Here is a 14,245-nt window from a genome sequence, read left to right as displayed (position 1 = left end):
ATATACAAGCAACTCCTACAGCTCAACTCCAGAAAAATAAACGACCCAATCAAAAAATGGGCCAAAGAACTAAATAGACATTTCTCCAAAGAAGACATACAGATGGCTAACAAACACATGAAAAGATGCTCAACATCACTCATTATCAGAGAAATGCAAATCAAAACCACAATTAGGTACCATTTCATGCCAGTCAGAATGGCTGGTATCCAAAAGTCTACAACCAATAAATGCTGGAGAGGATGTGGAGAAAAGGGGACCCTCTTACACTGTTGGTGGGAATGCAAACTAGTACAGCCACTATGGAGAACAGTGTGGAGATTCCTTTAAAAACTGTAAATAGAACTGCCTTATTACCCAGCAATCCCTCTTCTAGGCATACACACTGAGGAAACCAGAATCAAAAGAGACACATATACCCCAATGTTCATCGCAGCACTGTTTATAATAGCCAGGACATGGAAGCAACCTAGATGTCCATCAGCAGATGAATGGATAAGAAAGCTGTGGTACATATACAAAATGGAGCATTACTCAGCCATTAAAAAGAATACATTTGAATCAGTTCTAATGAGGTGGATGAAACTGGAGCCTATTATACAGAGTGAAGTAAGCCAGAAAGAAAAACACCAATACAGTATACTAACGCATATATATGGAATTTAGAAAGATGGTAACGACAACCCTGTATGCAAGACAGCAAAAGAGACACTGATGTATAGAACAGTCTTTTGGACTCTGTGGGAGAGGGAGGTGGGGGATGACTTGGGAGAGTGGCATTAAAACATGTATAATATCATATAAGAAATGAATCGCCAGTCCAGGTTCGATGCAGGATACAGGAAACTTGGGGCTGGTGCATTGGGATGACCCAGAGGGATGGTATAGGCAGGGAGGTGGGAGGGGGGTTCAGGATGGGAACACGTGTACACCCATGGTGGATGCATGTTGATATATGGCAAAACCAATACAGTATTATAAAGTAAAAATAATAATAATAATAATAATTTTTAAAAAAATTCCTACCAGACAGCCCTGGGTTCTCATCTCAGTTCTGCTATAGCCTGAAGTAACCAAGTCTCTGAGAATCAGTTTCCCTATCTGCAAATGAGATAACAGTAATGGGACTATCCTGAAGAACAAATAATATGTAAAATGCTTAGGAATGACTGACGCTCTGGCAAGGAACAAAAGCCCTGCTGAGAATCACGAGATCACATACACCATCCTGTCTCCTCACTCGCTGCTGTTAGAATTACTGTCCCAGGCATGCATTTCATTCCTCAAAGACTCCGGTACCTGGTTTAGAGTGTCTCTTCACAAATCCCACCGTCATGTTGGTGCTTCACCTCCACATGTATAAATCCATATGACACTCTGCCCATTCAGTTTCATGACCATCTCATCTGTAGTGGCCCCCTCAACTCCATCTGAGCCAATCCATCTTGCACCATACTCTAGATTTTTCCTTTAACCATAATTATTCTATCTCTAAAATGACATATCTATGAATCCCACTCAAACCATATCCCCTATTTTTCCAGTTTGCCTCTTCAGCTATCCCCAAGGCAACTACCAGTTCATGAATTCATCACTCCTCTTTAAATTTCTATTATTTTAGTCTCCATGATCAATTATTTAAAATACACTTAATGATACTCAAACTCCATTGTTTCTCTGTTTTTTTTTTTTTTTAATTTACACTTTTCAGGCAAATCTCTATCCTATTTGTGAAACTTTACCTACTGTATTTATGACTATAATCCAACAATCAAGCATGATTGGTTAAAATCATAGAATAGAAAAGAGTAGTTTAGTAACATATCCATACTTGAAAGAAAAACAAGTCTTCTTGTGGAGCCAATAAGCCTCCATCACTCACCACCCTGTCACTAACAAGTAGGTTCCTCAATAGGAGACAGTTTCCCCTCTCACTCGCTACTATATCCTGGGGACAGAGCAATATCTGGCTCAACAGATGTATGCTGACGGATGGACTGACCGGTCTAACGTGGACCTTCATAACCCAGCAACCTTACAACTTTTACTGATTAACTCAGTTTCCTAATTGCTGATAAGCCTCTACTGTCCCCAAATTTCCACCTGACCTCTGACTTTTTGCCACCCATTTCCCTCTCCCAGTCACCTCTTTGATGCCTCAGTAGAAGTCATTTCTTTGTGCTTCACAAAGAAACTAGAAGCCCTCAGACACAGGCTGGAGTCACTCAAGTTTCTGCTACAAAATCTAGAAATCATCTTTCCTTCTGTCATGACAGAGGAGCTGTCTTTTCCTCTTTGTTAGGGTCAATTCTCCTAACTCTGGAGGTGTATGCCCCCTTTCCCACCTACTAACGAATCTTACACACATATAGTGTTCTTTTGCTCTTTTTAAGTTCTCTCTCTTCTGTCTTTCATCCATTTTTCTCTCTCTTTCAAAGGGATTCTTTCTGCTTTTAAAAAAATCTCTTTTATTAAAAATAGTAGTAATCCCATAACCCAAAATTTACTCTCTAGTCTCAATCTCATCTCTCTTCTTCCCCTTCACAGCCGAACTTCTCAAAATAACTTCTACAATCGCTGCCTATTCAAAAGTCCTCATTTCCTTACTTCCCTCTGTCTCCTCAGATCAGTGCAATCCACATTCCCCATGATTACAATTATACACCTTTTGTAGAGTCAAGAATGATTATCTTGACTTCTTAGAGAATCTCTTAGGCTCCTTCTATCTTGAAATTAAATGTTGGAATTCCTCAGGGATCCGATCTAGATCCCCTCTCATTTGTACTCTTTCCACAGGCAACCTCACCCACACCAAGAACTTTAATTGTCCTCTACCAACAAATCTTCACACACTTACATGTATAGTCAAGATCTTCTTTGTGAGTTCTAGTTATGTATATCCAACCACTCCTGGATTTTTACGAATAGCTGTAATCAAAATGTATCAAAGCCAACATGTCTAAAATAAAACATAATCCCCCCTAAGTTCAGGCTTATTTCCACCTTTTTTATTAATGTGAATTTACCTATATTTTGGCTGGTATGATTGACTAGATCATCATCCATTCAATTACACAAGACCAAACCTAGGAATCATAGTGATCACTCTCTTCTTCTCTCTATATCCAAATCACCAAATTTGTCTGTTTTACTCCTTAAATTTCTTCCAAATCTAATTCTTTTTTTTTAATTTTATTTTTAACTTTACAATATTGTATTGGTTTTGCCATATATCAACATGAATCTGTCACCCCATTGATCGTTAGGGTTGATTCGGCTGATCTGGCTGGCTAGGCAGGTGTCCCCTTCCTCCCTCACCGCTCCATGTGCATCCCTCCGGAAGCTGTGCACTCGGTCGAAGAGGATGACCATCCCCCATAGAGGAGGACCGGTCTTCGGTCCAAGGGTATACGAATAGCTGAGCTCCCGGCTAGAACCTCCAAACAAATCTAATTCTCTTTATCTCTGTCCCACAAATCTAGTGTAAGCCCTCCTCATTCATCTCATTTACTCCTACAATTATCTCCTGATATACTCTACATTGACTCCTAATCCCTCAAACTATTCATACAGTAACTGGAGGTATTATTTTAAAATGTAAACTTGGTCATGTCATTCCTATGCTTCTGATCCAATAGATTTTTATTATCTTAGGCTAAACACCAGAATACTTAAAATTATCCATTAAGTCCCACATGACTGCACCACACTCCCCAGGATGCTTTCATTTGTTCTCTGTATTTCAAGCACATGATCTTTCATTCCGTTCCTCAAATAAATCATGCTTCTGCTAGATATGGAACCTTTCCATATATTCATCTCTGTGTAAATTTTTATCCCTGAGCTCCCTTCACCTGGTTAATTTCTATACATCCTCTGATATCCTTATCTCCTCAGAAACTTCTTTGCCCTGCCAGGTAAGACCAAGTCTCCATATTACGTTCTAAGACTAATGAATTTCTCTTTCACCATAGTTACTCCAAATACAATCACACATCATCTTATGTGTTTATCTCACTAAATGATTGTCTTGCAACTAGATTCTAAGCATCATGGGGGCAGAATTATATTCAGCATAGTGTTTGATAAATAGCTTAAATATTAATACTGAACAAATTACTCAATAAATTGTAGTGGTGGTTGTGATAATAGTAATTATAAGGATGGTATTACAACACTCTTTCTATGGAGACAAACAAATCTAGGGAAAGAGAATACTCTGAACTCAAGCTTAGCCATATTCTCTTACGTGGCACACTGTTCTCATTTTCCTGGGTCCTAAATACACCCATGGCTTAATCTGGCAGATCAAAGAGGAAACAGTGAGATGACCATATAAAGACGTGACTTTCACAGGTTAGGTGATGGACCTGTGTTGTTATTGCCTGTCTGGTTCTCTCCTCCCATCTTCTAGTGGGGAACTGGACCTCTTCTATAATTCATAGCATTAGGCAAGAAACCTAAGCCAAGTCAATCTCTTTATTCCTTTGGAGAATGTCATTCTTAAGCAGAGATCCTAAGGGAGAGAATATAGTTGGAATCAGGTATCAAACAACAGTGTCCCAAAGACGCTGCTCATAAGCATCTACTGCCTGACTCTTCAGCGTTAACCTGGTTCCTCTCCTGCTCAAGGCTAGGTTGTTTAATCCCACGAATTACCCTTAATTCTGTGAATTGCAGAGTAGGCTACACCTAAACAAGTTGTGTTTGTTTGTTTGCTTCTACAGAATCATTGGTGCTCTCCATCAAAGAAAACTACCTGATAAGATGAAATTATATAGAACAGATTTTCTCATATCAAAAATACATATCCTCTTCAAGTTTTCATACAACATTTATACAAATGAATCATAGATTAGAACTAAAGAAAAATCGCAGTAATTTCAAAAGGCAGAAGTTGAATCAATATTTTAACATAAAAGATTTTAAAAATTCAATCATGTAAAAAAAATCACAGACTTATAAATTGCCTTCAACTGAAATGTGATTGAGGAAAAAAATCAATATTATATTTATGCATTCTACTTCAAACCATTTATTGGATGGTTGGCCTGCTTGGTACCAGTATAATGACCACTGATCAAGTCTTTTTATTAGTAGATCAAACTCCTTGAACTGTTAGTGCAGGAAAATAGCATTTATTGAATACTTGCTGTGATCAACATAGACAGCATATTTAAAAGCAGATACATTACTTTGCCAACAAAGGCCCATCTAGTCAAAGCTATGGTTTTTCTAGTAGTCATGTATGGATGTGAGAGTTGGACTATAAAGAAAGCTGAGCACTGAAGAACTGATGCTTTTCAACTGTGGTGTTGGAAAAGACTCTTGAGAGTCCCTTGGACTGCAAGGGGATCCAACCTGTCCATTCTAAAGGAAATCAGTCCTGAATATTCATTGGAAGGACTGATGCTGAAGCTCCAATATTTTGGCCACCTGATGTGAAGAACTGACTCATGTGAAAAGACCCTGATGCTGTGAAAGATTGAAGGCGGGAGGAGAAGGGGATGACACAGGATGGGATGGTTGGATGGCATCACCAACTCTATGGACGTGAGTTTGAGTAGGCTCTAGGAGTTGGTGACGGACAGGGAAGCCTGGTGTGCTGCAGTCCATGGGGTCTCAAAGAGTTGGACATGACTGAGTGACTGAACTGAACTGCTGTACACCAAATACTATGCTTAATTATTTATACCCATTTTGCATTTAATCCTCACAACAATGCTAATGAGTCAGGAATTGTTAATCCCACTTTGGTCTTAACTGGTATCTCAGTGGTAAAGAATCTACCTGTCAAGCAGGAGATGTGGGTTTGATCCTTGAATTGGGAAGATTCCCTGGAAAAGGAAATGGCAACCTACTCCAGTATTCTTGCCTGGGAAATCCCATGGACAGAGGATACTGGTGGGCTACAGTTCATGGGATCACAAAAGAGTTGGACATGACTTAGCAAATGATCACACATGCAATCCCATTTTACTGATATGAAATTGATGTTTAGATAGGGTACATAACTTGCCCAATGTAATATAGATTCAAGCAGCAAAGTTAAATCTAGGTCTGCCTAACCACGGAACCCTGGTTCTTCTTACTATACTACTGACAAGTTCAGTATCATCAATGAAAAAGCAAAACCTATGAAAGAAACGTGAGACCAGAAGACCAGAAAGAAACTTGGAGAAAACCTGATCATCACAAGTAAGACTCTAGTGTCACACAAGCTGAAAGCTTCCTGTCCTTCCAACTTTCTTCCCTCCTCCTTCCTTCCTTCAGGAATGTATCCATCCATTTAACCAGGCTTGATTGAGTGCTCTTTGTGCTTTCATGTGGCAATGCTGTCCTAGCCATGGAAGTGGAATAATGAGTAAGAAAGAGTGCCCTGCCATTATTAATCTTAATGTATTTATTGGGAAGACTGACAGCTTCTTTATTACTGATGTGTGTGTCTGTGTGTGTATTAGTGGCTCAGTCGTGTCCAACTCTTTGTGACCCCATGGACTGTAGCCCGCCAGGCTCCTCTGTCCATGAAATTCTCCAGGCAAGAATACTGGAGTGGGTTGCCATTTCCTTCTCCAGGGGATCTTCCCAACCCAGGGATCAAACCCAGGTCTCCTGCATGGCAGGAAGATGCTTTACCATCTGAGCTACTAGGGAAGCCCTGTAGTTGACAAGTAATAAACTGCAAAAATATCTTGGGAGCTACAAGTATTTTCCCAAAGTATTGTGAGAACTACAAAAGCTTTGTGAATAGGTGATATAAGAATAATCCATATGTTTCTGCATAAGGACATGGAAGTACACATATATAAAATAACTTGGCCAAGGACCCATTACGCTAAACATCCCTGAGATGGTGGAACTGGGGTTATATACAGGTCTTCAAGTCACTGGGATTAGGACTGCTAATCAACATTAAACATTCAAACAACTAAGATTATGGCATCCAGTCCCATCACATCATGGCAAATAGATGGGGAAACAATGGAAACAGTGATAGACTTTATTTTCTTGGGTTCCACAATCACTGCGGATGGTGACTGCAGCCACGAAATAAAAAGATGCTTGCTGCTTGGAAGAAAAGCTATGACAAACCTAGACAGTGTATTAAAAAGTAGAGATGTCACCTTGCCAACAAAGGTCCATATAATCAAAGATATAGTTTTCCAGTAGTCATGTATGGAAGTGAGAATTGGACCATAAAGAAGGCTGAGTGCCAAAGAATTGATGCTTTTGAATTCTAGAGCCAGAGAAGACTCTTGTGAGTCCGTTGGACTGCAAGGAAATAAAACCAGTCAGTCCTAAAGGAAATCAGTGCTGAATATTCACTGGAAGGACTGATGCTGAAGCTGAAGCTCCAATACTTTGGTCATCTGATGGGAAAAATCAACTCATTAGAAAAGACCCTGATGCTTGGAAAGAGTGAGACCAAGAGGACAAGGGGGCAACAGAGGATGAGATGGTTAGATGTGATCACCGACTCCATGTACATGAGTTTGAGTGGACTCTGGGAGATAGTGAAGGACTGAAAGCCTGGTGTGCTGCATTCCATAGGGTTGCAAAGAGTTGGACATGACTTAGCCACTGAATATCAACAACTTAACTCTTCCCCATTTTCTTCTCTGGTCTAGATCAAGACTTTTTATTGAAATGAATGGCAAACCTCAGCTGGAGAGCCTGAGGGCAAACTAAGGAAGAGTATGTTATGCTGAAAAGTTCTGGCATTCTTAGTTTACATTCCTTTCCATTTCAACTGCTGTTCATAGTGCTCTTCACAGCCTATTCCGTTAAGCCTGGAAAAGACTCCTTCTGTGGTATTACAATCCCCTCTCTCCTAGGTTTTGGTATTTGGCCCTAAGGACAGACACCAGACTAATTTAAAAAGCAGGTTAACCTGTGAATTGTGTGTATGTTAGAGGTGGAGAGGGAAAGAGATGGAGGAGCAGAGAGATAGCAAGCTAGGGAGAGAACAAACTTGGTTAGAAGTTGAAGTACAAAGAAACTATCAGTTTAAATTTTAACCTGGGCAAGCGACTCCCCCTTTCTGCCCTTGAGTTCTTTCTGCATAAAATAAAGCTATGGAAAACAACACTATAAATCAGATAATCCCCAAGTGTCTTTCACCCTGAGAATCAACTGTTGAATATTCACTCTGTAAGAAGCAACCCACTTCTTCCTGTATCACCACAGGCACTGCTAATAACTTGGTACGGAAATGCATGGAGAAATTAGAAAAACCCAACAAGCCCTGCCAGCTCAATGGGAGCTCCTCCACCATCCTCATGCCATGCCCAAGATCCTCCTCCAGAGATCATGCCTAAGTTCACAGGATCATTCCAATTAAAAAAGAACTGTCAAAGTTATTTAGTCCGGTGTTCCTCACACTTTAATATACTCTTGGGAGTCCTGCTGAAATGCACTCTCTGATTGAGGAAGTCTGAGCTGGAACCCAAATTCTGCAAGTCTAATAAGCTCCCATGTGACACTCACACTGCTGGTCTGTGGAGGGCACTCTGAAAAGTAAAAAACTCATTCATCCTTGTCTGATTTATAATCTTTTCCAGCACTTCTGAGAGGTCTCTAGGCTCCCTTGAATGTCTTCTCTGCTAGGAAAGTCCCTGCCTCTCAGACAGCTTCCTTTATTTGTATTCAGAGAACCATTAGAAATCTCTTCCTTATTTAACTTACTACATACCTGCTTGTAGCATCATTATTTGGGTCAAAGAAGCACCACGGGAGATGTTTATCTTCCACATGACAATCTTCCAAAGTGCTCTTTCCTCTAGCACCAATCCTCCTGGGGGCTTTGTACTGTCACTTTGATGGTTTCTAATCTCCTTACTACTTTGGTTGCCCTCATCTGACTCCTCAAAATTCTAACTATTTACTGGAATGTTGCCTTTTAGTCTGTTTCTATGGTGTTATCAAAAGTCTTCTTTGCTATGTATTACTTATGTTGGGCAAGTTGTGTGAAAAGGTGTTTCAAAGGAAAAAATAGAGACCATTAAACATGAAAAGATAGTCAAATTTAAACTAAAAATTAAATAATACTGTACCCCTAAAAGGAAACTTTGCTGATGTTTAGTGTTGGCAAGGTTTGGGTGGGGGGGGTGGGGATGGGGTGGGGCATATGGACTTCCAGTCTCCTCAGTGGGACTATAACTCTGAAGAGCTTTGGGGAAGGATGAAAATGTGAAAGTTAACTTTTTTTTTAGTCTCTCTAACACCAGGCTTTACAAAGAAGGCACAAAAGGAAGTTACAAAGAAGTATATTTCAGGTCAATTACTTTTAATTCTATCTTTTTGACCCAGGAATTTTACTTATCCAGTTATTGCAAATGTTTTCATCCTACTCAGCTCTTCATCCTGCATTTGGCAATATGACTATTATTACTATGACAACTTCTTCTACAACAAATATGAATAACAACTAATACTTACTTAGCATTTACCATGTGCCGGTACCCATGTCAACTCACAATAACCTTGAAGTAGATAGTATTATGGTTTGAATTTCTACAGAGGTGTAAACAGTGACTCAGAAAGGTTAAGGATTTTAAGGTCACACAGACAGGAAGAGGTGGCCACTTAGTCCTGTTGACATTCTTCTCTATTTATATCTCCTCCCATCATCTCCACTGCCGTGATCTAAGTCCAAGTGAATGTAATCTCTTATTTGTATTACAAGAAACAAGAAAAGCCTGTATCCCCTCATATTCCTCATCTCCATCCATTTCCCTACTACAGTCAAAAGAGATCTTTCTGTAGATTGTGTCATTCTCCTGCTTAAAACTGCCACTGGCTCCTTCAGTAGAAAACTGAAATAAAATCAAAGAAAGTCCTTGGCACAGTCTACACTTGGCCCTGCATTGGTCCCATCTCACAGCATGACTCCCCTGATTCAAAGGCCCCTCACCCCCTCCTCCTGTACTAGACTGCTCCCCTCCCACCACAGCATATTTGCACATGCTCTTTGCTTGCTGTGGCATGCTCTTCTCCCAACTCCCACCCTCAACACTTCCTTCTAGTTGCTTTTCATCTCTCAGGTCTTAGATCTAGATCACATCTTATAGTTTTCTTAATAAAGCACCTCTCTTATGCAACCCATTCAAGCTAGTTTTAGAAAAGGCAGAGGAACCAGAGATCAAATTGCTAACATCTGATGGATCATCAAAAAAGCAAGAGAGTTCCAGAAAAAACACCTATTTCTGCTTTATTGACTATGGCAAAGCCTTTGACTGTGTGGATCACAATAAACTGTGGAACATTCTTCAAGAGATGGGAATACCAGACCACCTGATCTGCCTCTTGAGAAACCTGCATGCAGGTCAGGAAGCAACAGTTAGAACTGGACATGGAACAACAGACTGGTTCCAAATAGGAAAAGGAGTACATCAAGCCTGTACATTGTCACCTGCTTATTTAACTTATATGCAGAGTACATCATGAGAAACGCTGGGCTGGAGGAAGCACAAGCTGGAATCAAGATTGCCAGGAGAAATATCAATAACCTCTGATTAGCAGATGACACCAACCTTATAGCAGAAAGTGAAGAAGAACTAAAGAGACTCTTGATGAAAGTGAAAGAGGAGAGTGAAAAAGTTGGCTTAAAGCTCAACATTCAGAAAACTAAGACCATGGCATCCGGTCCCATCACTTCATGGCAAATAGATGGGGAGAAACAGTGGAAACAGTGGCTGACTTTATTTTTCTGGGCTCCAAAATCACTGCAGATGGTGACTGCAGCCATGAAATTAAAAGAGGCTTACTCCTTGGAAGGAAAGTTATAACCAACCTAGACAGCATATTGAAAAGCAGAGACATTACTTTGTCAGCAAAGGTCCATCTAGTCGGCTCAGTTCAGTTACTCAGTCGTGTCCGTCTCTATGCGACCCCATGAACCGAAACACGCCAGTCCTCCCTGTCCATCACCAACTCCCGGAGTCCACCCAAACCCACGTCTATTGACTCAGTAATGCCATCCAACCATCTCATCCTCTGTCTTCCCCTTCTCCTCCTGCCCTCAATCCTTTCCAGCATCAGGGGCTTTTCCAATGAGTCAGTTCTTCGCATCAGGTAGCCAAAGTACTGGAGCTTCAGCTTCAGCATCAGTCCTTCCAATGAACACCCAGGACTGATCTCCTTTAGGATGGACTGGTTGGATCTCCTTGCAGTCCAAGGGACTCTCAAGAGTCTTCTCCAACACCACAGTTCAAAAGCATCAATTCTTCTGTGCTCAGCTTTCTTTATAGTCCAACTCTCACATTCATACACGACCACTGGAAAAACCATAGCCTTGACTAGATGGACATTTGTTGACAAAGTAATGTCTCTGCTTTTTAATATGTTGTCTGGGTTGGTCATAACTTTCCTTCCAAGGAGTAAGCGTCTTTTAATTTCATGGCTGTAATCACTGTCTAGTCAAGGCTATGGTTTATCCAATGGTCATGCATAGATGTGAGAGTTGGACTATAAAGAAAGCTGAGTGATGAAGAATTGATGCTTTTGAACTGTGGTGTTGGAGAAAACTCTTGAGAGTCCCTTGGACTGCAAGGAGATCCAACCAGTCCATCCTAAAGGAGATCAGTGCTGGGTGTTCATTGGTAGGACTGATGTTGAAGCTGAAACTCCAATACTTTGGCCACCTGATATGAAGAGCTGACTCATTTGAAAAGACCCTGATGCTTGGAAAGATTGAGGGCAGGAGGAGAAGGGGATGACAGAGGATGAAATGGTTGGATGGCATCACCGACTCAATGGACATGGGTTTGGGTGGACTCCGGGAGTTGGTGATGGACAGGGAGGCCTGGTGTGCTGCGATTCATGGGGTCGCAAAGAGTCAGACATGCTGAGAGAGTGAACTGAACTGAATTTATGCAACCCTGCAATAATTTTACACTATTTATGAGATTACTTGATTAATCTGTCTCTTCAACTAGATCACCAAAAACCCTGCATACTTTTATTCAAAATACTTCCCACAGTGACAAGGACACTGAATGATGTTATCTACAAGTGCATGCTTGCATGTTCAATAGTGTCCAACTCTTTGCAACCCTATGGACTGTGTAGCCTGCCTGATTCCTCTGTCCATGGGATTCTCCAGCCAAAAAAACTGGACTAGGTTGTCATTTCCTTTTCTAGGGGATCTTCCTGACCCAGGGATCGAACCCATGTCTTCTGCATCTCCTGCATTGGCAGGTGGATTATTTACCACTGATCCAACTGGGAAGCCATATCTATAAGTAGCCCTGTTATACAAAGAGCACTAATATGGAAAATTGCCATTTTCTTTAATTTGTGGGCCAATTTATAACAGAAAATCTAGATATGCTCCTACGTGAAAGTTTGACAGGTTCTAATAACTTGAGTGCTTAAAATTTAATGTTTTAACTTAAATCAGAGTTCCTTTAAAATGTGAACCCCCGAACTGAGTACATGTCAGCTATGGACTGACCTCCATGTGAATATGTTGGGTCCATAGTAATACTCTGTTTGAAAGTAGATATCCCAGAAATACATGGCTCAGTAGTTCACATGAGAATAAAATAGCATTTGTAGCATGATAATTCTGACTCATGAATAAGGCAAAAGCAATGGGTTAGGTCCTGTTCAGGTCCTGGCACTAATGATAATTTTAACTATGTGACTTCATGAGGCATTTAACCTCTCTAAATCCTGGATTTTCTTGCCTGTAAAGTGGAAATAATAAAATTACTTCTTCATTGTGTTGTCTCAAGGATTGTATTAGAGGATTCAAGGAAAGCTCTTATCTCAGTTCCTGGCACCTAGTTAACATTCTATCATGGAAGCTGGCACTGCTGCTGATGCTACCGCTGCTCCCAATAAGGAGGATGAGGCTGAGGAGAAGGATATTTTCCCTCAAAAAATATGAGAAACTTAAAGAAATAATATGATTTTAGCAATTTCAGGGCAGGACATTTAGCCAGTAGGGCTTTTCTCTACTTGTGAATCATACCACATAGTCTGAGGTTGACTTCCATTGAGCCCCCTTCTGATCTGCAGAGAAAACTATTCCAGGTGACACCTTCATAAAGAGATAATTACTAAACTCTCCATTTATTAGTGGTTTAAGCACCCTTAGTCATTTTCTCTTTCCAATTAATATAAGTCATTGAGACTGAAGCTGAAACTAACTTTATTTCCATCAGATAGTTTAGAAAGAAATCAACAGCTACCATGATTCTCTTTCTGGATACATAGCATCTCCTGCCACAGAAGCTCTCACTGATGTTGTGGGAAATTATGAATCCAGAGAAGACTTTGTGAAAATTAGGGTAAATCAAGGTCTGCTTCTTCTTTCCGTCCAATAAACCTACCAAAGTGCAGATCCACTGGGCTTTGTAAACAAAAGACAAGATTAGTCACCAAAGGTAAAAGGACTACCATATTTGCAAAATGCCATCAGTATTATAGAATATTAGGGCTTTAGGAGTCTTAGCCTTGGGATAAGGAAACTCACACCTCGAAAAATTTAGTAACTTATTTACAGATAACTGAAGACAGAGTCAAGACCATGATGAAAACATTCAGACATCTAGAAGTAATTATGAAATGGACTACAATGATTATATAAGGCAGCATAGATATGGTAAAAAAAAAAAAATGAGATGTCAGGTCACCAGGTGGAATCTCAAACTCATTTCTTGACTAAGTGAGTATTTATTGAGTGATTAGTCTATCCAAAGCGTTATGCTAAATACTAGTAATACTATCATTAGTAAGACTGGGTCCTGCACTTTGATATATGGTTGAATATAACACTGTAAACCTGGTGTTTTCTATAAAGAGCCTGTTACATACTGAGTTTTGTGCACTCCAAAATCCACATGTTGTCTAATGAGGTGGATGAAACAGGAGACTATTATACAGAGTGAAGTAAGTCAGAACGAAAAACACCAATACAGTATATTAATGCATATATATGGAATTTAGAAAGATGGTAACGATGACCTTATATGCGAGACAGCAAAAGAGACACAGATGCATAGAACAGTCTTTTGGACTCTGTGGGAGAAGGTGAGGGTGGGATTATTTGAGAGAATAGCATTGAAACATGTATATTATCATATATGAAACAGATTGCCAGTCCAGGTTCAACGCATGAGACAAGGTGCTTGGAGCTGGTGCACTGGGATGACCCTGAGGGATGGGATGAGGAGGGAGGTGGGAGGAGGATTCAGGGTGGGGAACACATGTACACCCATGGCTGATTCATGTCAATGTA

The sequence above is a fragment of the Bos taurus genome, chromosome 7 (genome assembly GCF_002263795.3).
Source record: "Bos taurus isolate L1 Dominette 01449 registration number 42190680 breed Hereford chromosome 7, ARS-UCD2.0, whole genome shotgun sequence".
Classification (NCBI taxonomy): domain Eukaryota; kingdom Metazoa; phylum Chordata; class Mammalia; order Artiodactyla; family Bovidae; genus Bos; species Bos taurus.
This window is presented reverse-complemented; position numbering follows the sequence as displayed.